General features: G+C 39.0%; 1 long non-coding RNA gene across 3 annotated transcripts; it reads left to right on the top strand.

Moving 5' to 3' along the window:
- The first annotated feature begins 1,532 nt into the window (after positions 1-1,532).
- Positions 1,533-18,954, top strand: LOC134431920 (uncharacterized). 3 transcript variants are annotated; one of them, XR_010031144.1, is made up of 6 exons: positions 1,533-1,693; positions 5,023-5,123; positions 7,121-7,269; positions 8,112-8,161; positions 18,421-18,480; positions 18,607-18,954. It is a non-coding gene; the product is annotated as an uncharacterized LOC134431920 (long non-coding RNA). The 3 variants fall into 3 exon arrangements; XR_010031145.1 differs by having other exon boundaries at positions 7,121-7,273; XR_010031146.1 differs by lacking the exons at positions 18,421-18,480; positions 18,607-18,954 and adding an exon at positions 10,795-11,268.
- Positions 18,955-24,222: the final 5,268 nt, after the last annotated feature.

Here is a 24,222-nt window from a genome sequence, read left to right as displayed (position 1 = left end):
TGATGTGAGCAAGGATATAGTCTATCTTTAGAAGCTCACTGTATTACTGAAAAATTAGCACTTCCGCTATAGTCTTTCACTCCCTGATTAATTTTGTAGATTATATCTTACTGACTGGAGGTAAAAGTTGTATGGGCAAATAAATATTCTACAGTGTATATGTAGTGTGTGCGCATGTGTCTGTGTGTGTAAATGTATGTATGTATATGGGTATATAAATAACTGTAACCATCATTAAATGTACACTCTATCACTGAATTTGTACAGTACTGAGCTAATTTAATTGCTACTGCTTTAAACATAAATGAAACTGTCTTTTTTTCCCTAGTATTTAATTTTCAGAGTCAAAAGGGTTAAAGTTAGAATCTAAGTTAAACTTCAGAAGAAATTAAGCATGATGAGTGGAGAAAATGCTGCCATGAAATGAGAAATGCATATATCAAAACGCCAGCTGTAACATCATATTTCTAAGGAAAAGGAAATAGGTCTATTTTCTTCTTTAATTCTTGCGTACCACTATTAAAACCTTAAAGGAATTGTAGTATTTGCTGCTTTTTAAAAATGCCAATAAATATGTGTAACTCACAAAAACTAGCATCTTAAAAATCCACGGAGCTGTGTTTGCCTTACTCATCACCTCTCTCCCATAGAGCCCATCATGTTTCCTGCCTGGCTGTACTGCAGGGATGATAGCAAAAAACCTTGTTAAAGACATCCTACCACTGAAACAAATCTGATTCAGCCAGCAGCACTTTTGTGTTCATGGACTAAAATAAGACAGGTCTGGTGCAGTTCTTATCTTAAGGTGAATTGACACCTGTGATAGCAGGTGGCTTTTTTTTATTTTATTTTATTTTTTCCTATCAAAAGCTTTCCTTTAGGACTGAAAAGAACAAAGGACCTCTCAAGCCACCTTTTGTTCTGTTTTTGTGTGTTGTTCCAACAGTATGTATTTTGCTCACTGAATATGGCAAATGAAGCCGGTTGTGTCTTTCAGGCAGAAATCTCTCTCCCATTTGACATATTTCAGGGTTGGAATTCACTGCTTCTATAAAAGCAGAAGAGCACAGAAACAAGGAATTTCAATCAGCGGGGCGAATCTTTAAATACTACATCAAGGCTACCTCCACGTGGAGAGAAAATATGACGTAATGCTCTGGTGAAACAAAAAGGCGAAGGCCGGGCCCGGGTGGTGCCGACGGCTGGGGGCGGCAGACCCGGGCCGGGCCGGGCCGGGCCGCGGCAGCACCGCCCGGGGCAGCGCCTCCCTCACGGCCCGCGCCCCGCCCGCCTCGCCTCACGCCGCGCCGCCAGGTGGCGCCGCCGCGCCGGGAATCGCCCGGGGCGGGTGCCGCGGGCCCTGAGTGCCCCAGCTCGGGAGTGCCGCCCGGGAATGCCGGCCCCAGCTCGGGAGTGCCGCCCGGGAATGCCGGCCCCAGCTCGGGAGTGCCCACCTGGGAATGCCCGCCCCAGCTCGGGAGTGCCCACCCGGGAATGCCCGCCCCAGCTCGGGAGTGCCGCCCGGGAGTGCCCGCCCCAGCCCAGCGGCGCCTGTGCTGTCTCCAGGCCGCCGCTCAGCAGCCTGTAAATGCAAGAGCGCTGCTGCTCCTGTAAACACAGTCTGATTATGAGTGTGACAGGCTGTGCTCAGGGAACCATAGCGCTCCGGAGCTGTTTGGGAGATTTTCTCCTGGTAGGTATACTGTACAGCATTGCAGAAACTTACACGGGCTGCTAACGCCGGGCTAAAAATAGCGTTAAAAGAGCGAAATAGCTACTAATCTTTGTAAAGATTTTATGTTAACTCCCCTACCTCCTAACTACCAGCTCCTCCTCGGCGGCTCTCATGTGACCCCACCTGGAGTACTATTGCCCGGTCTGCAGTCAGTACCGAGGAAGGTGTGGACGTGTTGCTGTGACTCCAGAGGAGGGCAAAAAATTAATCAGAGGGCTGGAACAGATATTCTGTGAGGAAAAGCTGAGAAAGCTGGTGCTTTGCCTAGAGGAGAGAATGCTTTTGTCACTGAAAAAGGGGATTATAAGAAAGATTGGGTCAAGCTTCTTTAGCAGGGCCTGTAGCAATAGGAGACAAGGTTGTGGTTTTAAACTACAAAGGAATATATATAGAAGAAGTCTTTTATTATGAGGGTGGTAAAGTACTGTTACAGGTTGCCCAGAGAGGTCTTAAATACCCCATCTCTAAAAATATTTAAGATCAGTTCAAACAGGGCTCTGAGTTATCTGATCTGTTTCAAGATGTCCCTGCCCATTGCAGGAAATGGTTGGACTGGATGACCTTTAATGCTGACTTCCAAACCAAACTCTTCGGTAGCTGTGTTGCCACTTGACATGAACCTGAAAATAAATGGACTCTGCTCTGTCTTTCAGGAGGCATCTAGTTGTGTGTATCACTTTTCAGAAGCTAGCTGCCAGCTAAAGGAAGCTATTAAAAGTAGTTATGGTGGTTGCTAGTGTCAAACCAGTTATGGATAAAATTACACCAATTTCCAGATAATGTTGCCATTTACAATTAGCATGACATACTCAGAACTTTACTTCTGCAAGATCTTTCCATTATGTCTCTACCACAAAGGAATTATCTGCTACATCCATGACATCTCTTTGAATGGACTGGCTAACAAATTTGTCCCAATATACCCACTGAAAAACCTGCTACATGCTTTTTCTGAGCATTTTATACGGTAAGAAAGAGAAGAAAAACAAAGCATAGATTCAGAATAAGCAACAGAAATGGAGAGGTGTGAGCTAATTTGCTTACTGTAAACATGCCATTCTGGCATGTTTTACTCTCCTTAGATAACTAAGTTGTTGACAATATTTTTGGTTTAGGGAAAGAAGAGACCTATTTCCCATTCTCTTTTAAAGAAATTAAGGGGCAGTCCTTGTGCCGATGTCCAGAATATTTTATCTGCACCCTGAAGAGTTTTCCATTGTTCATGCCTGTTTCACCTCCTCTACTTTGTTGTGCTAAGTACAGATGCGTAGTAATTAAGCATGGATGTACTCAGAATGAACTCCCTACTCCAGGAAAAAACAAACAAACCCTCAATTATAATAAACCACAGAAGCAGGATTAAACTTCTCAAACCTAAGTTGTTTGTGAAAAAAAGGTAGTAATTATGTATAACAGGAATACCTAGTAAACATACAAAATATCTATAATAATATTATTTAGAGCTTTAGTTAGTCATACAGAGATATGAATATGCATTTAAGTGTTATGAGCTTTGTGGATCTTGTTAATGGCCAGCTTCAGTGGGGTGCATATCTTATCATAGGGTACAAAATTATTCACACCTGGGACTTCTATTGCCTCTTTCCCTCTTTTTGTATTAGAGAAACTACAGAAGAGTACTGGGTGGTATAACAAGTGATTAAAGGGCACTTGTGACACAAAGAATTTAATAAGATGAATGATCAATTTTTATTGATGCTTATCCTGTCTTTAACATCTAATTGAAATATATTCTTAGTGGAAAACTTCCTGTGTCTTTGTTTTAATAATATTATTTACAACATTGTTTCATACCTTTAATCTTCTGCTCTTCCTTATATTTACTTGCTCACTTTTTATTCTGGTTTCTTCCTTTTTCTCTGCAGTCTTCTCTGGTTTTTCACGTTCACCCACATCATCTTCAGCTCTCTGACATTTCAGTCTGTTGATGCACACAAACATTCTGCCAAAACAAGTTAGCTAGAAATAGGGCCATCCTTAGTGACTGCTCCACTTTCAGCACTACATTGTACCAACTGTGATTGACAGAGCTCATGCTGTCCAGCCTAATAGCTCCTAAGTGGTGATTAACTGGGCTAGTGATACATGGATGGGGGTTGATGGACACCTAACTTCCTGCTGCCCTAAATCCACCCAGGTGCAGATCCTTTACTCTTTCAGAAATGCCACACTGGATGATTTACTATGCTTTGCTAAGTATTGTGGTGGTTTGGTTGTTCATTTTGCCTCTACTCACCTCACTTACGAGCTCTGCTGAGTCTCACCCTGAGGAAATATAAAATGCGGAATCTGCATGAAGACAAGAGAATGGAAGCAAAACATCTGAAATGAATCTGCCAGAAGTCTGGTGCTTTGTCTAAACAGTATGAAATGGCAACTCAAGTTGTGGAGCTTAGGAAGCTAAATTCTGGAGCTATGTTCCAAGAACATATGAGGATTTTTTTAAGCAATGTTATTTTCCCAGGCAGTCTCTTTACATCGTATCTTCTATTCTTTCTCTTCTAACATTTATTTGCTTTGTCCTACCATACTCTAATTATCTAGACTATAACAATCCAAACTCTAATAATACCCCACTTTTCATTGTCTATTTCTGTCTTCATGTTCCAAAAAATAAAAGAATAATTTTGAGACTTTTTTAAGCCTTACTCTGTCTCCATAAATCAGTGTAAGACTTCCTTTATATTTAAGTGTATTTATTATGTCTGTGGATGCATTTGGTCCCACACAAAATGTTAATGGTTTAAGCAGAATTGTGTGTTGCAGGATGACAGGTGGCATACAAAGCTGTTGCACAACACCAGAGTACCTGAATGTGCTATATGCCCAGATTATGTCATAAAGGAGGATCTGCAGCTGGCATATTTTCTTACACAAAAATAATCTAAATAGCCATTAAAAAAACAAAATCTTTCTGTGAAAGACTGTGAAATCTATGGACTAAAACTCATAAAATGTAATGAAGTTTAAATTTCTTGCACTGCGATAGCCTTGTGGCCCACTTTGGGTGTGCTTATACTATAGCTTTGCTTAAGATAAGGCATATACCCTCAACACAAGAATTGTTATCCTGTGTTTTTCATTGCCAGGTGTTTGTTCTTAAAGTGCACAAAATAAATACTTCTCAGATTAATTTGATAGAAATTTTCAATCAAATGGAGTTGGGCAGGCGCTTCAAAAGTGCACATACAGCAGTTCAGCTTGTAATTAGCTTAAGTCCCTGGCTCTCTGAGACATGTAAGCTACCTATTTTTCTTCTTTTCCAGCCATAGGCACTGTTCCCATGGGGAGATGGCTGTTCATTACCTGACCAGTGCACAAGAATAGTTCACCATGGAGCAGGAACAGAGAAGACTCTGAGATAAAGGTTGCATAATGGGAAATTGGAGCAAAAGGCGTATAAATGAAACTCTAGAAACGTCTCCTTAGGAATACAGTTTACCAGGCTTGCTTTAAGGGCCAGAGAATTCAGTGAGTTTTGATATTTAAATATCGGGCTAGCATCACTCTTGAGTAATTTTCATGGCCTAGCAATGGTTCCAGGGATTTGCCTAGTATCAATGTCAGATATTCCCCACCACCTCTTCTGGTATGCACCCAGCATCCTCACATGTTGCACATGTTGCATTTATTTATAAATAAATGCAGACAGCTTTTAACAATTGTGATGATTCAGATGATCTTCATCTGTAAGCTAATGATAATACTGCTCTGACTGGAAGATTTGTAAGACTATGGTCATTGACATTTGTGACACACATAGCAAAACTAGGCAGGCACAGCTTTTGAAAAGCTTATAAATAGAATAGCCCATTATGTCTTTGGCAAGGAGACAGGTTTGTTGCTTTTTAAAAAAATTTAAGTTTAGCAATATTTGGTATTTCTATTTAGATGCCATAGAATTTCAAAGACAAATTACTGTTCTTTTGTTCTTTTTAAACTGTGGATTACTGCAGTAAAATGTCATGTTTTGTGATTTATTTGAAATCTTGAGATTAGCTGCTCAATGCTTTTTGGAAAATTTGTAGTATTCATTGTTGAAGTTGTTCTAACAAGAATATACACTTCAGTACTCCAAGGACTGGGTTTCATCAGCAGAAAGACACTTAGAAAATTAAAACAACTGGAGGATAACTGCATTGTTTGTGTGTAGGGCATGACTGCTGGAAAATGCAGAATGAGAAAATTATGAAAGAAAAGGAAGAGATGCCAGAGAAAAAGCTTGAAGATCAAGCACCGCACCAATTTATGAGCATAATATTTAGGGCGGCCTTTAAGGGAAAAAGGCCTTTATGAATCAATAAATTTTATACTATGTAGATTTTGATTTTACCATAACAGCCATAGTAGTTAAAACCCCCTGTCTTCTTTGCATACTAAGTAACTTTTCAATCTTCCAAGTTTATTGAGAAGTGTTTGTCATATTCTTTTAGATATTCATTTTGTGCTCTCAGTATTTTCTAGCTGATGTATGTCAAAGGTATAATAAAGAATACTGAGAGTTAAAGAGTATTTTAAATAAATATTCCCATGCTAAATGTATGTCTGCAGAAGTTGATACAGTAGTGCAGCTATTCCCTGAAGATGCTATAATGTGTGCAGTTTTATGACTTGAGATAATTGTGCCTCAAAAAAGGCACTCTTGTCATTTTTCATTGTACCAAGAAGTACAAGGTGCTGTTAGGGATTATGCCAATCAAAACAAGAAACCTACAGGATAATACTAGATTCACATGGGCTGTTACTTCAAACTTAAAAAAAGAAGCATAATTGCTCCTCTGCTAATGCACTAGCATGGATGTTGGGCTTAGTCATATGATTTATCTCACAGGGGTTTCTTGATTTGTTTCATAAACAGTCGGTTGCTTATATTCATAGACAGACAGACTAGAAAATTTCTGTTTCTGTTGCTCCTACAGTTGCTGTTTTAAATTTTGTTGATTACCTAAATTCCAATAAGTATGTTTAGAATAAAACAGCATCATGTACAGCATTACAATTGCAATATGAAAGCAAAAGTAGAATTTCTAAGCAAAGTGATTAACATTGCCCATCTAAACAGACAGCTCAAAACATAAAATTTGTGCATGAAAATTTTTGAACTGTTCTCATGTAGTTTTGAATGAGAAGCTGAACAGGGCTCTGGTACTTTTTAAGATTAGTAGACTTTCCAGGTATACTATGCCTAGCATTCTTGTCTGTACAACTGTCAATGTATCTGCAGGCTGTGACATTCACCTGTGAGTTGCTGATGTTAGTTTTTGTTGTCTCAGATGCATTTCCACTTAAACACAGATTTCTGTTTTAATTCAGTTTCAAAGCATTAACTTCAGGTCATGCTGATGCTGTTCATTTTCTTTTCAGATTTTCAACACTTCAGGGAAAGGATTTAGGGCATTTATTGCCTTAACAGTTTGACTGAAACCCATTCATGGTTTGACAGTGATGTGCTGGTAAAATGTTCTTTCACCTCCTTAGCCACTTCTCTAGCACAGAACCAAATATGTAAAAAAGTGAGTAAGTGAATAAATAAATAAATAAAGTCTGCCTGATAAAAGAAGACACTTTATGTCTGTTATGTACTTATGTGAGTTGTATGTATATAATTTGTCTCGGACATTTCATTTGTCTAACTAAGACCAGTAGTGAAGAACCTGCAGAAATGGTGTTTCACAAAGGCAAAAATGGGGTTTTTCTTAGTAAATCCTATGATGTACTCTGCACAGAGAATGCAGCCAAATGGAGGTCCAACACAATTTCACCTTAAGTATTACCGAAATCTAAATATTAAAATTACTTACTGACTTTTTAGGGTAACCATTGATTGCCTTTTCTTCACCAAGCTTTACAGCAATGTGGAAGATTTAGGTGTAGGAGAGAATAAATCCTAAGTTCTGGGGATTTTGTTTTCCTTTTTTTTTTTTTAACAACAAATTCCAGTGAATTTTCATGAGTATGTACTGCTCATGAGAGGTGTACTGCTTCAGTTAGTGCTAAAGGGACTGCGGAAGATGTTAAGAGGAGAAGAATCTGAGCCATTTCCACACAGCCATGTTTATCAGCATTGGAAGTACTTCAGTCATACATCTGAAAATCCGAAGGGACTATAAGAAAGGTTATTGTTGAAATACCTTGCTTTAAAATCTTGAACCTTATATATTACAGCTAATATTACTGCTAAAAACTAATTTGTCAGCTCAAGATTTCAGGGAAAAATAGCTTGGTTTTGTACGGATAAATTGCAAAGGTTTCATCCATCTTTGTTTAAGTCTGAAATTTTTAGTCACATTTGCAATCCACTGTGGTGCGTTGGAAGTAATTTTTGTTTGTTTGTTTGTTTGTTATGTTTTTCAAGGCTGGGAAATACTTTTTGAAAGTCACTTTTTCCACTAGAAGATATATCAGGTAAGTCCTCATTAAAGTCTTGTCTAAATGAATTAGAAAATCTAGATTTGAGCCTTGATATTTTCTTTAAAAATTGCTGCACAGAAATGTATGACTTTTTTGTTAACATCCTTCAACAGCATGCTTCTGCCATTGTTGCTAGCTGTTTGGAACATTATTGCTCTGGACTGTGAGGGTCAGCAGAAGCTATTAATGGAAAAATGGCAAAATGTAAGACACCCTAATGTAATGCTAGGGAAAATGCCTAGAATCAGAGAAACCTCTGAGAAGAGGTTCCTATAGGTTGTTATTTTCTCAACAGTGCCAAAATATGCAATAGTTTAAACTGAACACTCTGGTTAAGGTGGTTTTGTTTGTGGCATGATGCTGTTATATTATCCTGTTACCTTGTACAAAAATCTAATCATAGTCTGTGTTTGTAGATCAAATTACTGAGAATATAATATTAAAAAAAAAAAAAAAGCTAGTTTGAAACATGGGGTAATGTAATACTTTATATCCCAGCTCATTTGGGAGGGGTATGTGAGTGAGTGATTCATTGTAAATATTTTTCACATTTCCATTACTGAGCAAGACTTTTGACCTTGCAATTCAAGATTTATATCATCTGGATGTGATTTTTTTTAATAGCTATGATCCTGAGATCTGTAAGGTCTATTTATTATAGCAAATTCAGAGAATTTTACCTTGCACTTCAGAAATCTGCTGTACCATTTGGTATTGTAGCAAACTTTATGTTCCACAGAGAGTAGAATAGTTAAGTCTCCTTCTATATCAAAAGGAAAAGAAAGGGAGGAAAGAATGTAGGGAGGGAGGGTAGCATTTCTGCTTAGCCATATGTCACAATTCATGTAGCTAACGTTAGCTATATTAAAGACTTCTCAGAAGTGGCTTTGAGTCTTACAAGAATGGCTGGGGCAGGGATAAACAGAATAAACTGAGGTTATTAGTCTGAAGAGTTGACTTTTTTCCCCAGAAAATAGTGAAATATGAAAAAATGTGATTTTCTTGTGATGTTTTTTCTAACCCATTTCACCAGTTTGTCCAGAACCCTCTGAATGGCAGCATAGCCATGGAGTATCAGTCCCTCTTCCCCATTTTATTTGATATTCAAATTTGCTAAGGATTCCCTCTCTCCTTATCCAGGTCATTTTGGATTCAGTATCAGTCTCCAGGCTATACCACTAGTGACTGGACCTTGTGCCTCTGTTCACTACCCTTTTTTTTTACCTGGCAATCCTTTTTTAAGTCCGCTGTCCGTTCATCTATCTAATACCTAATCAGCATGTTTGTAAGGATACTATGAAAGACAGTATTGAAAGCCTTGATACAGCCAAGATAAACATATCCACAGCTCTCCACCTAGCCAGTCATCACATTAGCCAATATTCATCACTGTTTTGCTTATCAAATGCTAATATTATGAAACTCAGTCATAGAATAAATTTTTGTGTGAAGACCAGTGCCTCTAAAGTCATTGTGCTTGCCAGCAAATATTTGATTGATGTCACTTGGTGATGAACATGCTGGAAACCTTACGGCTTTGCAGAACCAGCCATAATGTGTTATGCACTGCCACAGAAAAAAATCATTCTCAAAGGGTAAAACAATTTATGGTACTGTGCTTTTTAACTGTATAACACTGCGGAATTTCATAGAAGTGAAACATTTATCTTCCACCTTCCATAAGTTAATTTCTGAACCTGATATGTGAAAAGAGCAAAATTTTAAAAAGCGCAGAAATCTTGAGACAGTTACAAATCAAAGTGATATGGTGGTGTCATCAAACTAAACTGCCATTTGATTGTACTTTGACATTAACCTGTTTATGTTGTCAAGGTTAAAAAATAAAGAGTAGGTGTTTATCATTGGAGGTGCTAGCTATTATTTGACAACCGAGACATGAGAGTTTAAATCTATTCACACTGAATTCAGCAGGAATTTTACCAATCCTTTAATGGAGTAGGGAGTTTGCCTTCATTTATAAAGAAAATCACAGAACCTGCAGTGCTAGTATAAGAACTGCAAGGAGGTATAATTTGCAAGGGAGATTTCTTAAAACACAGGATCTAATCTTGCAGAGCTATCACTGGCATAATTCTTTCAACAGTTAATAAATTAGAACAGGGAAGCCCATGGTTCATAAGTAAATGACATATACAGTAAGAAAGGCATGACAAAAAGGATACAAAAGTTTACATATAAGATAGAAGCACTCAAGTTTTAGAATATGGGCTGAATGCATATACTGTTGCAGTGTGTTGCAATTTCCTGTTTTAGACTTCCTAGTCCCTTCCCAGGTGTGCCATTACCTCTCTTCCCCTTCCCCCTCGCCCCCTCCTGGGCTGTCAGTCAGTCTTAACATTCCAGCAAGGCCATGGTGTGGTTTGTCAAGTTCAAAGGATGCCCTTCAGGCCTGGGGTCATTGGCCTGTCTATGTGTCCCTTGTTCCCTGAGACCCTCCTCCTCCTCTCCCTTCCCCTCCCCCTGTCCCTGGGCTTGAATTGAGCCAGGACCATGAGCTTGGTATTCTGTTGGAGCTGTTACCAAGATTCAGAGGTCTGTGACCATGGAATAAAACCCTGGATATTAATCCTCCGGCAAAATCCGTCTCCTTTTCCTCTTCACCCTAGCTTGAAGCCTTCCACCTGAGGCAAACTGAGTTTCTACAAGCCTGGGTTTGTTTCAGTGCTCAGCTGCAACACCCAGCCTGCCAAAAGTGTCTCTGAGGTGAAACACCACAGTTGCCGCCTTTAGCCCAGCAGCAAGGGTCAGACGAGCCAGGGCACAATCTACCTGGTAATATTGGGATCATATTCCAATATTTTGGCGCCCAACCTGGGGCAGAGTGACTCTGCAGCCCCAAGAGGAGCCTCAGTACCTTGGAAAGACTTCAGCAGCTGAGCATCCAGCTGAAAGAGCTCTGACTGCATTGCTCTCAGCAGAGACTTTGGGAATAACCCACAAAAAGCCTTGTGAACTGTTCGGCACCTTTGGAATATACATCACAGCATTAAAGTCCTGGTTGTAGACAAAATTAAAAACACTATAACACTATAAAGAGGCAAAGTTGCAGGTGATTCCAGTAACAAAAAAAAAAAAAAAAAAAAAAGAAAAAAGAAAAAAAAGGTCTAATTTGTATTTAAATGGTAGTTTCTGAAGACACAGATGAGCATCAGAGGGTGGAAATTTGATAAATCAAACCAATGAGTAAATTATTCTTGAAAATATTTGTGTGCATACAATCATTACCTGATATTTGTTAACATACAAGTATCTGCTTTCAATGGCCTGCTACTGACCTGCTGTTTTCCAAATTAGCACATGTATTAAAACTATAAACTGGAGATTTTCTTATGGACTTATAAGTTTTAACAGCTCTTCCCTTTACCAAGCATCTTACAGTCTGAGAAGTGACTAGCTAGCCAGTGCCCAAAGAACAAATTAATTCATTTTTTTGCTTCCTTGAAGACATTAGTGATGCTTGAGATGAAATGAAAACACACAACCCCTGAAAAAGTAGGCCATCTGTGACAGCATAGATATAATTTGGAATAATAATATAGAAACCATGCTGTAAAAAGTATGCAGCCTACTAGTGTGCCTTTGCGAGTGTCACTCTTCTGCACAAAACAGTCACTCAGAATTTCTTAGTGACAGAGGGCTTGGAGTCTGTCGCTGTAAGCAACTAGGAGGCTTTGTACAGGTAAGCAGTTCTTTTATAGTTGTTATTGCAGTACATTACATACAAGCCAAGTAAATATGGAAAAAATTTAAATAAAACTTTTATACAGATGCAAATAATACTGACCACAAAAAAAAAATGTTAAGCTTTTTGCTAATTGTTGGAAAGTATTCAGAAATCCAGTGCCATTATTGCGGTTCATCCATTATAAACTAACAACAACAAGTAAGAGTAGAGTTGTTTTTTGTTGTTTTTGTCACCATCGTTATACATGATGACAATAAATATTACTACTAAAAATACGCATATTTGTATATGCCATAGTGGTTAGTGATGTCCCCACAAAGTGCTGACATTTGATATCTATACCTGGATACACTGTCCCTGCTCTAGCCCTCTTGTTGGGAGTGGAATTTCAGCTTTCCATTGCAAGACCAATCATACTCTTTTCAGGGGTGGGAGGTGCTGTGGGGGCACCCACTATCACGTTGTCCAATTGGATCTTCATCCTCATACTCCCTTGAATGGGCCATTCAGTTGAGGGGGGCACTTTCTTTTTGTTTCTCCATAGGGCAAATGATTTAATGAGCATGAATGCAAACAGGACAGAGGTACTCAGTGCCTTCATAGCCTCAGTCTTACCAGCAAAGACTTGTGAAGAGATTCAAGAAGAAAGTGGGTGCAGATCAAGCCAGAGTTTCTTTTGGTGAACTTGACCCATAGTATATCCATGGACAAGCTTCTTTGAAGGTTTCTGAGAGAGCTGATCAATATCTTCATAGGGCTGTGCCTTAGCATCTTTAAAAAAATGAAAACTGGAGAATGTCTGAGATGTTTGAAGGAGAAACAATATTACACTTCTATGTAGGTTTTGCACGGTCTGTCTTTGGTAGTGGAGTGACCACAGAGGTGGCTCCTGTGAGAAGCTGCTGAACCTTCAACCATGTCTGGCAGAACCAATCCCTGATGGCTCTGAAGATGGACATGGTGCTGGCCAAAGCTGGGCTAATGAGAGAAGTTGGTAACGCCTCTGTGCCAATGTATTTGGGAAAAAAAATCAAAACAGTAGGGAAACAGGTTTTGTTTACCAGCCAGAGAAGAGGAGGATGTGAGAACATGTGAGGAAAACTATATGGCAGCACCTCAGTCAGTGCAGAAGGAGGTGAGGGGAGGAGGCGCTCCAGGCGCCAGAGCCAAGATTCCTCTGCAGGCCGTGGTGAGACCGTGGTGAAGCAGCTGTGCCCCTGCAGCCCTTGGGGATCCATGGGGGATGCAGAGATCCACCCACAGCCCTTGGGGGAAGTGCCCATGCTGGAGCACGTAGATGTCTGGAGGGGGCTGTGATCCAGTGGGAGACCTGCTGGAGAGAGTGGGCCCCTGCCTCCAGGGTGGAGCAGCCTGTCCTTGTAGGACTGCACCCTGGAAGAGTGACCCACGCCACAGCAGTTTTGGGAGGACTGTGTGCCTGTGGGAGGGACTCACATTGCAGCAGCTTTGAGCGTGCTGCTGGTAATGAGATTGAAGCCATGCTGGAGAAGTTAACGAAGAACTGTCTCATGGGAGGGACCCCACAGCCTCATAGGGAAAGGATTCCTCTCCTGGAACAGTGGAAGAAGATCTGGGGTGATAAACTGACCAAAACCCTGCCACCTGTCTCCTTGAGCTTTTGGTGGGGAGAAGGGAGGGGTTGGAGGAAAAACAGATTTTTTTAATGTCTTATTTTGCTTCTAAGTATTCTCTGATTTTCTTGGTAATAAATTCACTTTGTACTTCTAAGTTGAGCTTGTTTTGGCCTTGGAGTTTTCTCCTGGTCCCAATTTCAACTCTTGAACATTTTGTTGAATTTGAACCCAGAATTCAATTTTTCTTTTCTCTGCCCATCTATGGCAGGGGAGCATGAATGAGCAACACTATGGGTGCCTGGCATTTTGCCAGTGTCAAACCCTTGACAACATCTAATCAAAAAGTACCAAAATAAATATCTGAGGAAGTAGAAACTAGTCAACCAACTTTGAAACTATGGTAGTGTAGTGGTTTTGGTTTGCCAGTCTGAGTCACAGCACCAGTTAATGGGGTGGGTTGAGTGCTGGCTAAATGCCACTACACCCACTAAAATTATTTACTCATTTTCTGCTATGAGATAAGGATTAGGAGAAGAGCAAAAGCAGACTCAAAACTTTAAAGAGTATAAAGAAAACTTTATTAACATAACTAAAAGAAGAATAATAATAATCAAAATAAACCTTCAGAACACTTATCCTCCCCTGCCCCCACCTCCTCTTTCTTTTCCTACTGACAATGTAAAGAAACAAAATCTGGGACTTTCAGCCAGCTTGCCACCTCTAAAACAGTCTTTCTTCAGTTTGCTTAGGGGCAGGAGTCTCTCCTGCCATGCCATGGAGACTTTTCCACAAGAAACAGTTCTCTTGTGGTTTTAATTTTCACAGATAGCAGCCACCCAGAAATCTACAAACATTAAGTCCTTCTTGCATTTGGTAGTCTTCTCACAACTACCACCATGGGTCATCTCAGCTTATTGGGGTGCAATTTTAGGGGTAAGCTGTTCTGGCCTAGAGACAAAAGTTTTCTTCATCCATCTCTGAGAAACAGAGGTCTTTTTTTTCTGTCCCTGCATCAAGGTTTCTCATCTTTCTCATCTCTCTGTCTATTCAAGCCTCTCATCAAATCACAGCTATTTCAACAACATCTTGCTTCAGCACTGGTGCCTTTGCTCATGGCTGTGGTTAGAACGCTCAATCCTCCCAATGCATTCCATGAGTTAAAGGGAAAAAGTGTCTAATGTGTCAACCACATCTTCACCATTGAATTCTCAAGAGAATTTCAGCCCAAAACTAAGGCATCTCCTCATTCCCCTGCCATCTGGGCTTTGACTCTTCTTTCTTCACTGACATTGGTGTCTCTATGTTGTTCTCTTCACATCCCTTCAATTTTCCTTTTTACTGATTTGGGAGAAGTGGCACCCACAGGTTTATCTATTTTTAAATGGAATTCTAGAGTACTGAAAGAGTTAATCTTACAGCGGCAGCAGGAAATGGCCCTGCCAGGCGGCCAGGCCTAGCCCAGAGCTGCTCCCGGGGGGGGGGCTCGGTGGGGCAGGGTTTAGTGGAGGCAGGACGTTAGCATCTGTGGCCCAGCCTAGCCTTGGCCCCTGTCCTGGTTTGCTTCCATGATGCTTTTATCCCCCCTCATCTTGTTCTGTTTATGCTGAATAATAAGTTTTGCACCTTTAAGACTTGTTTCAGAAAGTGAAAGGGGGAGAGAAGAAGTGCCCAGTTTGTTTTCAGACACTGCACTCAGTCCTCCACATTTCTTTGTCTGGACTGTGTTGCCTGTGGATGGACAGACTGCAGGACAGAGATCTCCCTTGTTTTAATTAATTTTAGCTAGCTGAGACAAAGTTCCTCAGCTAGACTGTTTTTTTCCCCCCTTTTCTTTAAACCTGTTTAAACCTGCTCTAAACAGAACACCAAAAGAGCACTGGCGGCTCACACCTGTGGCCCACCGGGCCAGGCCTGGGCCATGGCAGTTCCAGTACCAGAAAGGCTAATAAAAGACTGAGTAAGCTAAGCTACAACCCAGAGAGAGGACTTTCTGAGTTTGTCATCTTTTTTAGAGCAACAACGGGTTTTATTGTTTAATAAAGTTTAAGTTTTATTGTTATAAACAGGTTTTTTCCCACTTTTCTCCAAAGACATATTTTTTTCTCAAACCAGTTAAAGAAAAAGGCCAATTGAATCTGCTTTCCTGGAAGAGCCCCTTTGAAAATTCTCTCCAAAATTTGCCCTAAACCAAGACAGCCCCACAGCCTCCCCTACCCTGCCTAGCCACCATTTCAAATCCAGAAACAAGACAGAGCTTTGGCTGTGCCTCTTTTCTTAAATATATGGCTTTGTAGGGCGATTCTAGCTGGTTATTGGTTCTCTCAGCCATGGAGAAAGCCATACTATTTCCACAGGGAAGAGCACTTCTTTTTCCTTACCAAAAAGACCCAATTGAGGTTAATCCAGGATAGGTAGGTCACAGAGTGGCTCTTACTAAAAGCCGTTTCTGTGCCTGTGATTGTTAACCTTGATTTATCAAAGGTATTGGATTTCCTTATGTGAAAAAATAACCAGACTTTTGATCATCAAGAGTGAAATGGGTGTCCTTTACTTCAGCAAGGCTTTTGACAGTCTTCCACAATACTCTATCCAAGTTACATTGATACAGTCTGAGTCAGATTTGTATGAAACTCATTTGATTGTTAGGCTCAGCAGGTTGAGTTGAAATGAGTTGTACTCTACCAGGTTGCTGGTAACAAGTGGGGCAGCACGTGGACTGACCCTGCTTAGCACCTTGATTGGTAACATGGAGGAGTTTATGGAATGCTTGCATATAAAGTGCTCCATAAACAGCAGACAAGGGATATCAGTTTTGTCCAGAGGGACCTGGCGAATTTGGAGGAATAGATTGACAGGAAATTAATTATATTCAACAAAGTTAAATGCTAACTCATACACCTGGTAAGGAACAGATCCCTTTATAACTGTACGTGGTGGAGACTTACCAGCTGATAAGGAGCTCTTCTGTAACTGGCTTGTAGGATATGGTGGATAGGAGAAGCCTGTGGTGTGTCCTGGGAGCAAAGGCCACCAACAGCTCTGTGAAGGTAGCAGGTTTCTACAGACTAGGGACCATTTAGCCTGGAGAAGAGATGGCTTTAGGGGAACCTAACAGCAGGTCTGGCACTGTCAGGCAATTGAGGAGGCACCAGCCAGTCTGTTCATGATAGGGTATGGGGAAAACCTGAGAAATGTTGTCTTATATATTAAGAGTTCTGCTATCATTATAGTGCAAGGATTCCATATCCTTAGAGTTTCATACCTCCTCAATGTTTCTCACAGACACCTCCTCTATGCACTGACTGTTCCTGGTCCTTGCAGTAATCATCTGACTTCAGTTCCTACCAATCCACTCTTTTATGCCACTGTTCTTGTTGGCTACAGGTGTGGCCTGTTAAGATCAGGCCTGTTCCTAATTTTAGTAATTGATTCAGCTGCAAGTCTTTCGGGGATAAGATTACATTCTGTACCACCTTCATACTGTATCCCCCTACAGAGCAATACTGTGCAGGTGCTGAAACAAGAGAGAATCAGATTGGATCATCCAGATTACAGTTAGGCAGTAGAGCAAAACAAGCCAGAAAATTTTAGGTTGTTATATTAATCTAGTCTGACCTCATATGCAGGACAACTAGAGGAAGATTGAACTGGTTTCCATCAGCCTGAGTTGTGTGTATGTTCCTCTACTATGGTCTTGTTTTATATTTGTTCTGGTAGGGACCTGTAAAACCAGGGGCAGCTTGATTGTAGAAACTGTAGAGGAGCGGACTGTGGGGCAGGTGTTAAAGATGCCATCTCAAGAACCCTTACAACAGAGACTCCTGTTGCCACCCCACAGTAATAGATTGTCTTGTCTGCTTTGACTGCTTAATAAATGCAGTCCTATGTCAACACCACAGTAAATTAGTTTTGCTTTCAACAAACCCTCTCAGTATCTATAAAGTAGCATTATGAAGTAGTTAAATCAATTTAGTCATTTAGTCAGTTGTATAGGAGAATTTGAGATAGGTTTTGGCATGCAAAGCCAGCTTTATATTTCATAATATTTTCTTCTTCTCTCATGGTCAGAAGTTCAAATTCATATTTGTGGTTTTGGTGTTATTTGTTGATGTCACGTGTGGAAGGAGGTTATATGTGGGTATATGTATATCTTTAACAGTTGCTGTTGTTGATAATATTGTCATTGTCAGATTCAGAACAGGGTTAAGAAAAAACTATACTGAAAAACACAGAACTTAAAAGTTGGTATGAAAGCATAAGTATTACAGGTTTTGGTTTTGTTTTGGCAAAGAAGAGGTTCTAGCCCTCATGAATGTGAAAACAAACTTTTAAGTGGCTGAGTCACACAGAAAAGTCTAGATATTCCATTAAATTTTGAAAGGTCTGAATTATTCCTGACACTTTTTTATAAAAGTTTGTAATGTGATGGCAGAGCCCCAGTCAAAAGTAGTTTGAAAAGTATCAAGAAAACCTTCATAATACCTTCAAAGGATGCACTTAAAATGTTTCACACTGCATGTGTAGGACCGGAAGGGGGAATGACATTTCTGTAGTTTCCATTCCCCATTTATCTTGGCATTCGAAAGCTGAGGTAGGAAGACAGCAAATGTAAGTTTTGATTGTAACAGGGCAATAATCAATTAATTGCCTTGTAGGGGAGAAATGGCCTGTTCCAGCTTTTAAATACTGCATGGAGGCAAAGCTTTTTATTACTTTCTCCTAGGATTGTCTCATTCCTATAACTCCTGTTAATGCTTCTGCACACATGCAGGTTTAAAACAATATTTTCAGAAAGCAAATGCTCTAAAATCTATTTTAATCCAACTGCTGACAATATGCAACTTAATAAAGTAGGATAAACTTTAGAGTACAATGTCTTTTCCTTAATTTAATGTCTTTTTCTGCCTCCTGCAAACTTTTCCTTTTTTTTTTTTTTTTTTTTTTTTTGGCAGGGTGCTTTACACATCCTCTGACCCATTAAAATCAGTCTGATTCATTTTCCATTACAAAAGGTAAAAGCTATATGTATTTCCAGTCTGTTTTAACTGTATGTACCTTCATTTTCTGAAATGTAGTCTGTTAAATGATTTCTGAACTTGAAAAGCAAGCTGATGTCTGACAATCTCATGGCACTCCAGACCCCTTAGGATTTGTGCGTTTCCATCCAGAAGAAATGACACGTCCCCAAAGTTAAAAACAGACCAGCTAATGGTTTCTGAGCCTGTTTGCTTTCAAGATCTCCAGGTATGAAGTGGAAGAAACTGCTGAAATGGTGAATGGGAGCAATGAAAGATGTATGAAAGAGTTTATCATCATAAAAGGTGAGTTAAATAGAGTGGAAGTTTCCTGCTGTTTCCTGTGCAATTTCAACTGGCCATTTGCCCTAGCATAAATGGATGTGGAGACTTCCCTAACAGAAATTATTTTGGATCCTATTGCAAAATAAATTAGACAGTATCTTGGACATCTGTGTCTGAGAAGACTTTTCCTCAGGGGTTTTAGAAGACCTCTTCAGTAATGGTGAATGATAATTAAGTTCCTACACAGTCTTCCTTTCTTGCGCCTCTGAGATCCTTCTTCTGTGACCTCTCTTATTCTTCTCTTATTGTTTTAGGGTATAACCGTTTCTACATTTCTACACAGATTTCTCCTTCCAGACTTCAGCTACTGAGGAATAAATGACGATGTGCTGTGACCTTTTATACTAGCACTTCACAGTCCCCTATGAATTGCAATTACATTTTCTCTTTTTGGCATATGTGGCCCCTCAAGGCTTTACACAGCTGATGATCTGTGGCAGGTCTCTCCTGAGTATCAGAAACTAGATTGCCCAGATGAACAACAGCTGCACATTCAAGTGCAGAATTATTTCTCGTGCAAAAAGGTATAAGAATTCTTCCTGGAAAAGTGAAAAAAAATCTAAAGATGAGTAAGATATTAGTTACACAAATACTTTTTTTTTCAATTGAAAACCCGTTCTACTTCTATTTTAACAGTATACAGTCATAACCCATACTTATTAAACCTCTGTGGAAACTAATAGTTAGTCATTCAGTGATCTGAGAAAAAAACATGGAGAGCAGCATATATGATGAAAGGTGTTGGGATTTATGTGTTCCTCTTGCTAAGAAAAATATTTGGAGTGGACTTCAAGAATTAAATGTGTCTGAGAGAACATAGACGCCCAAATCTGGAGATGAGATATACTGAGCTACCTTGAGAATATTCATTATTTGTATTCACTTTTGAACACATTTGTTCATAAACCTTCCAGTCAGTTTAGTAACAAAACCTGAATAAGCATCTTGGTCTTGTGATTTTTCATTTGATTCCTGTTTTGTGGATTCAGCAGTACTGGGATGTGCAAAAAAGCAAGGAGTGTGTTCTAAGTGCCATAGGAGTTCAGTGAGATTCAAAAACCTCACAAAAGAAGAGCTTTAAGAAAGATAACCATTAACACTCTAAGAAAATAATGAAGCGCTTCACTAAGAATTTTGCATTAGAAAAAAATATCCTCTCCTATTGCCCCATTTATATTTATCTGTGGGTAAAATGTTTTGCCATGCCATTGTTAAACTTGCAATTGCATTGTTTTCTGTGCTTTTTGATCTTTTGTTATCAGACCAAACAAGTTCTTAGTGTGTTATAAAGCATATTTCTAAAAAGTGTTCATCAAGTTTGTATCCTTCTAGCTGAAGGAAAGTAAGAAAATGTGTACAAAATAGGGTATTATCTTTCTAAAGAATAATTACTTTTTCATTTGTTTGATTCATTTGCCATGTCTTTGTGCTCAATGTGACTTGTTTGTAACCAAATATTTTGGCAGACCAAGACTGGAGATCACTGCAATATTTTAATAAACAGGGAGACGTTCATGCTTATTTTATAGAGCTTTTTTGAAACTTATACTACATGGTAGATCTGCAAGTGTGGAACAGCAGAAGTCTAGAATCAGTGCAAAAATTTAGTGAAAAATATTTGCTGGAAAAGCAAGTTGCTTTTAGAAATACCATTTGACATTATTTTTGACCATCAATTTTTTAAAACATGGCTCCGTTAGACTATCTTCAACACTTATCTAGTCTTCAATGTCATCCTTTTGCAGTCAAAAATATGTATGTAAGGAGTGCTTATTTGTTCCTTAGACATTGGAAGAAAGATGGCCTTTGAAGAAGCCTTTGATAAAACAGTCTTATAAATTAAAACAGCAACAAAAACAAAAACAAATCCATTAGAAGTCTGTGTCCTGAAAATCCTCAGAAAACACATTGGCTTTGCTTTCCTCACTATATTCTATAGTACTGAAAAATTCCTTAATTTTTAGTATTTTTATTTTATTTTACTTGATTCACTTGACTATTAAAAAACATTGTCCAGAATCTGTGTTTTGGATGGTGGTAGAATCTTCATTTTCATGCAGTTTTTTAGATTGCATAGCATGCAAATGCAATCGTCTGAAAATAGAAACTTAGAGCATGCATGTTACATGATTCATAAAATACTGTTGGAGAGCACATGAATATTTTTGGCGAAAGCAACAAAAATACTCTGATCTGGCTAAATTCTGTAATATGATGACTAAAATGATGGATCCACCCTGTACATGGTAAATGGGAAATTACATAGAACTGCCATATTATTGGATCTATTTAACAGCTTATGAAAAAATCAGGGTGTACAAAAAAGCAGAACATGATATAAGAGAAGAGATAAAGCAATTCAGTGAAAACTGGCATGAAATTAGAGGAAAAATCAACCTTTGATAATGACAATCTTTTACCTAAATGTGAACTTCCAGCAGGCTAGGGAGGCCTGTTTATGAAAAAAATGAGCAATCCCAGAAGAAAAATAAATTAAATTACAGGAGGACACTTCTTACCAGTTTGAACTAGTTCTTTATTTTCTGCTGAAGTGATCAATTTTCTTTTACTCAAGTTATCAAATTATCTCCTCAGAGATTTTCAATTTCTTTGCAGCTGGTGGGTGTTTGGATAAAACAGAGGATAGGATTCAGCTCACATTTTTTGAAGGGCTTTGGTATCTTTCAGGATAAAGAATTCAATGTAAATGTAAGATTATTATGTAGAAGAAGTGCTGTGAACTCAGAAAGCAATTAAAAAAGACAATGTAGAAATTATTATCAGGTTCATGAACAGAATAATGAAGGGTAATGCATCTTTTACAGGAATTGCAAAATGCAAATGAGTAACAATGCTTATTTATAAACTATTATCAGTGTTGGCTGTGATGTGTTTGCAGATACAGCATATTTTAAAATGAAAGACAAAATTGCTGGAACATCTAAAAGAAAAATAATAGAATCTATTAAATCCTGAATTCCAAGGTTATCATTGGGAATCTGTATGGTAATGACAGTCAAGGAAATAAATAATATCTGGTTATGCAAAAGCTTTTGGTTGACTTAAATATTAACATGATATATTTCTTATATAAGATTGTATAAATTTTAGGACCATAAAATGGAAATAAAATCCCTTGTATTATGTTCTCAGTGCTAATATTATTCTGAATGAGCTACCAGGAGAGATTTATCTGAGCTTACCAATGTCATTGTACCTAAAATGGCTATAAGAATGTTAAATGAAAGCAACACCTGTACTTTGGCAAATCTGTGCACAGAAACTAATTTCTCTTTGATTTTATCGAATTAAATTAAAAATCAGAATACTTCTGCACAGTATCTTTCTCCTCTACAAGTCCAACACAGATGTGTGTTGAAGGCAGAAGAATTCACTGAGGAGTGGCGGTAGAGGTAGTTTTTATACGTTCTTTTCCCTGTGAATTTTAATTTTCTGAATTAATTTACATCGTTTGTGTGCTTAGACCCATAGGCCTGTGATAGGATATCCTTTCGGTATATGAGGTCTAGCTAATCTTCAAATGATGTCACTCAAAATGAGCAATTATATATAGGAAGGTATGCTAGTTTGGGCTAGGGTGGACTCACTTTTCTTTGTATTAGCAGCTTTGGCACTGTGTTTTGGATTTGTGCAGAAAAGAGTGTTGATAGTACAGGGATGTTTTTATTTCTGCTGAACAGTGCTTACACAGAGTAGGTTGGAGGTTTACAAGCAGCCAGGAGAGGACAGTTGGCCCCACTGACCAAAGGGATATTTCATACTCATGGCATCATGCTTAGCATATAAACTGAGGGGGAGAAGGAAAGGAGGGATATTTGAAGTGATGGCTTTTGTCGTCCAAAGTCACCATTATTCATGATGGAGCCCTGCTTTCCTAGAGACAGCTGGATACCTGCCTGCCCACGGGAAGTGGTGAATGCATCAAATATTTTTATTTTCTTGCACGTGTGACTTTTGCTTTACCTATTAAAATGTCTTTATCAAACCCATGGGTTTACTCAAGTTTACTTTTCTGGTTCTCTCCCCCATCCCACTGCAGGTGAGTGAATAAGCAGCTGTGTGAGGCTGAGTTTCCATTTGGACTTCAACCATGAGAAAACCAAAATATCTTCCTGTGGAGAGAGCTGACTGAGGATAATGCTGTTGGCTTTTGGTCATTACTGAAAGGTTGTGGAGATGGATGGGAAAAGACATTACCTTCTAGTACCTGAATGGAGCCTACAAGAAACCTGGGAGGAGCTATCTGCAAGGACATGTGACAGGACACATGGGAATGTCTTCAAACTGAAAGAGAGTAGGTTTAGATTAGATATTGGAAACAAAAATCATTTGAGGGTTTTAAGGCACTGAAACAGGATGCCCAGAAAAGCTATGGGTGCCCCATGCCTGCAAGTTTTCAAGACCAGGTTGGATGTGGTTTTGAGTAACCTGGTCGAGGGGGTTAGGGAACTAGGTGATCTTTAAGGTTCCTTCCGATCCAGGTGATTCTGTCATTCTGTGTTTCAAGGATTCAGTCTGGAACACTATGGCTTGTATAGCTGACCTACTAAATGGGCAAAAAGACTGCGGGGTTTTTACGACAGAGGGTTGTTTTTGTCATGCTCTGTCTGGAGGCCAGTAATAGTGAGTTTCTTGGGAAATCTGTCTTGAACCTATCCCATTCAAAGTATCCTGTTCTTCTGTGGTTGTGCCCTCACAAAACTTGTGGGTGAACCAAACAAGGATGTGGTTGATAACAGCTTTTTACAAGTCCATGGACCCCTTGAAGGAATAGACCAAAAGGAATGCTATTAAATTAAACATGGATAAATATAATTGTCTGTGATAGGTATGGAGTAACCCCAGTTAAGGTTCAGAGACTAGCCCTTTGTATTGCCTAAGTGGTGACTGACTGCTGAAAAATTGTTGAAAAGGCTCTGAAGATCCCAATAGACAGAAACCTGATCAGAAACATAGGCAGTAAGTAGATTGAGGAGATGCTAATTTTTCTTAATAATTTCCTCGACACATTAGATCACTTCTAGATGCTATATCCAGTTTTACTACTGCCATTTAGATTATTTGTGTCTTTGAAGAAGTTTAATTTGCTTGAAGTAAATTTAAACAGACAACTACAAAATCTTAAAGAATAACACCTCTTTTGTTTACTAAGTAGTTAGCAGCTTTTAAAATGTAATCTTACATTAATTTTTTAATGTAATCTGCCTTACTCCAAGGTACGTACAGTTTGTCTGTGCCTTTTTAATTTATACCTACTACTATTAATGGAAAATAATAGACACAAAGAACAGAAGAAATCTCAAACTAAATACTAAAGAAGAAAAGAAGAAAACCCCCAAGAAAGTATGTATAAATACCTTAATATAAGATAAT

This window comes from Melospiza melodia, chromosome Z, assembly GCF_035770615.1.
Source record: "Melospiza melodia melodia isolate bMelMel2 chromosome Z, bMelMel2.pri, whole genome shotgun sequence".
NCBI lineage: Eukaryota > Metazoa > Chordata > Aves > Passeriformes > Passerellidae > Melospiza > Melospiza melodia.
Note: the sequence above shows the minus strand (reverse complement) of the source record. Positions and strands in the feature narration are given on the sequence as shown.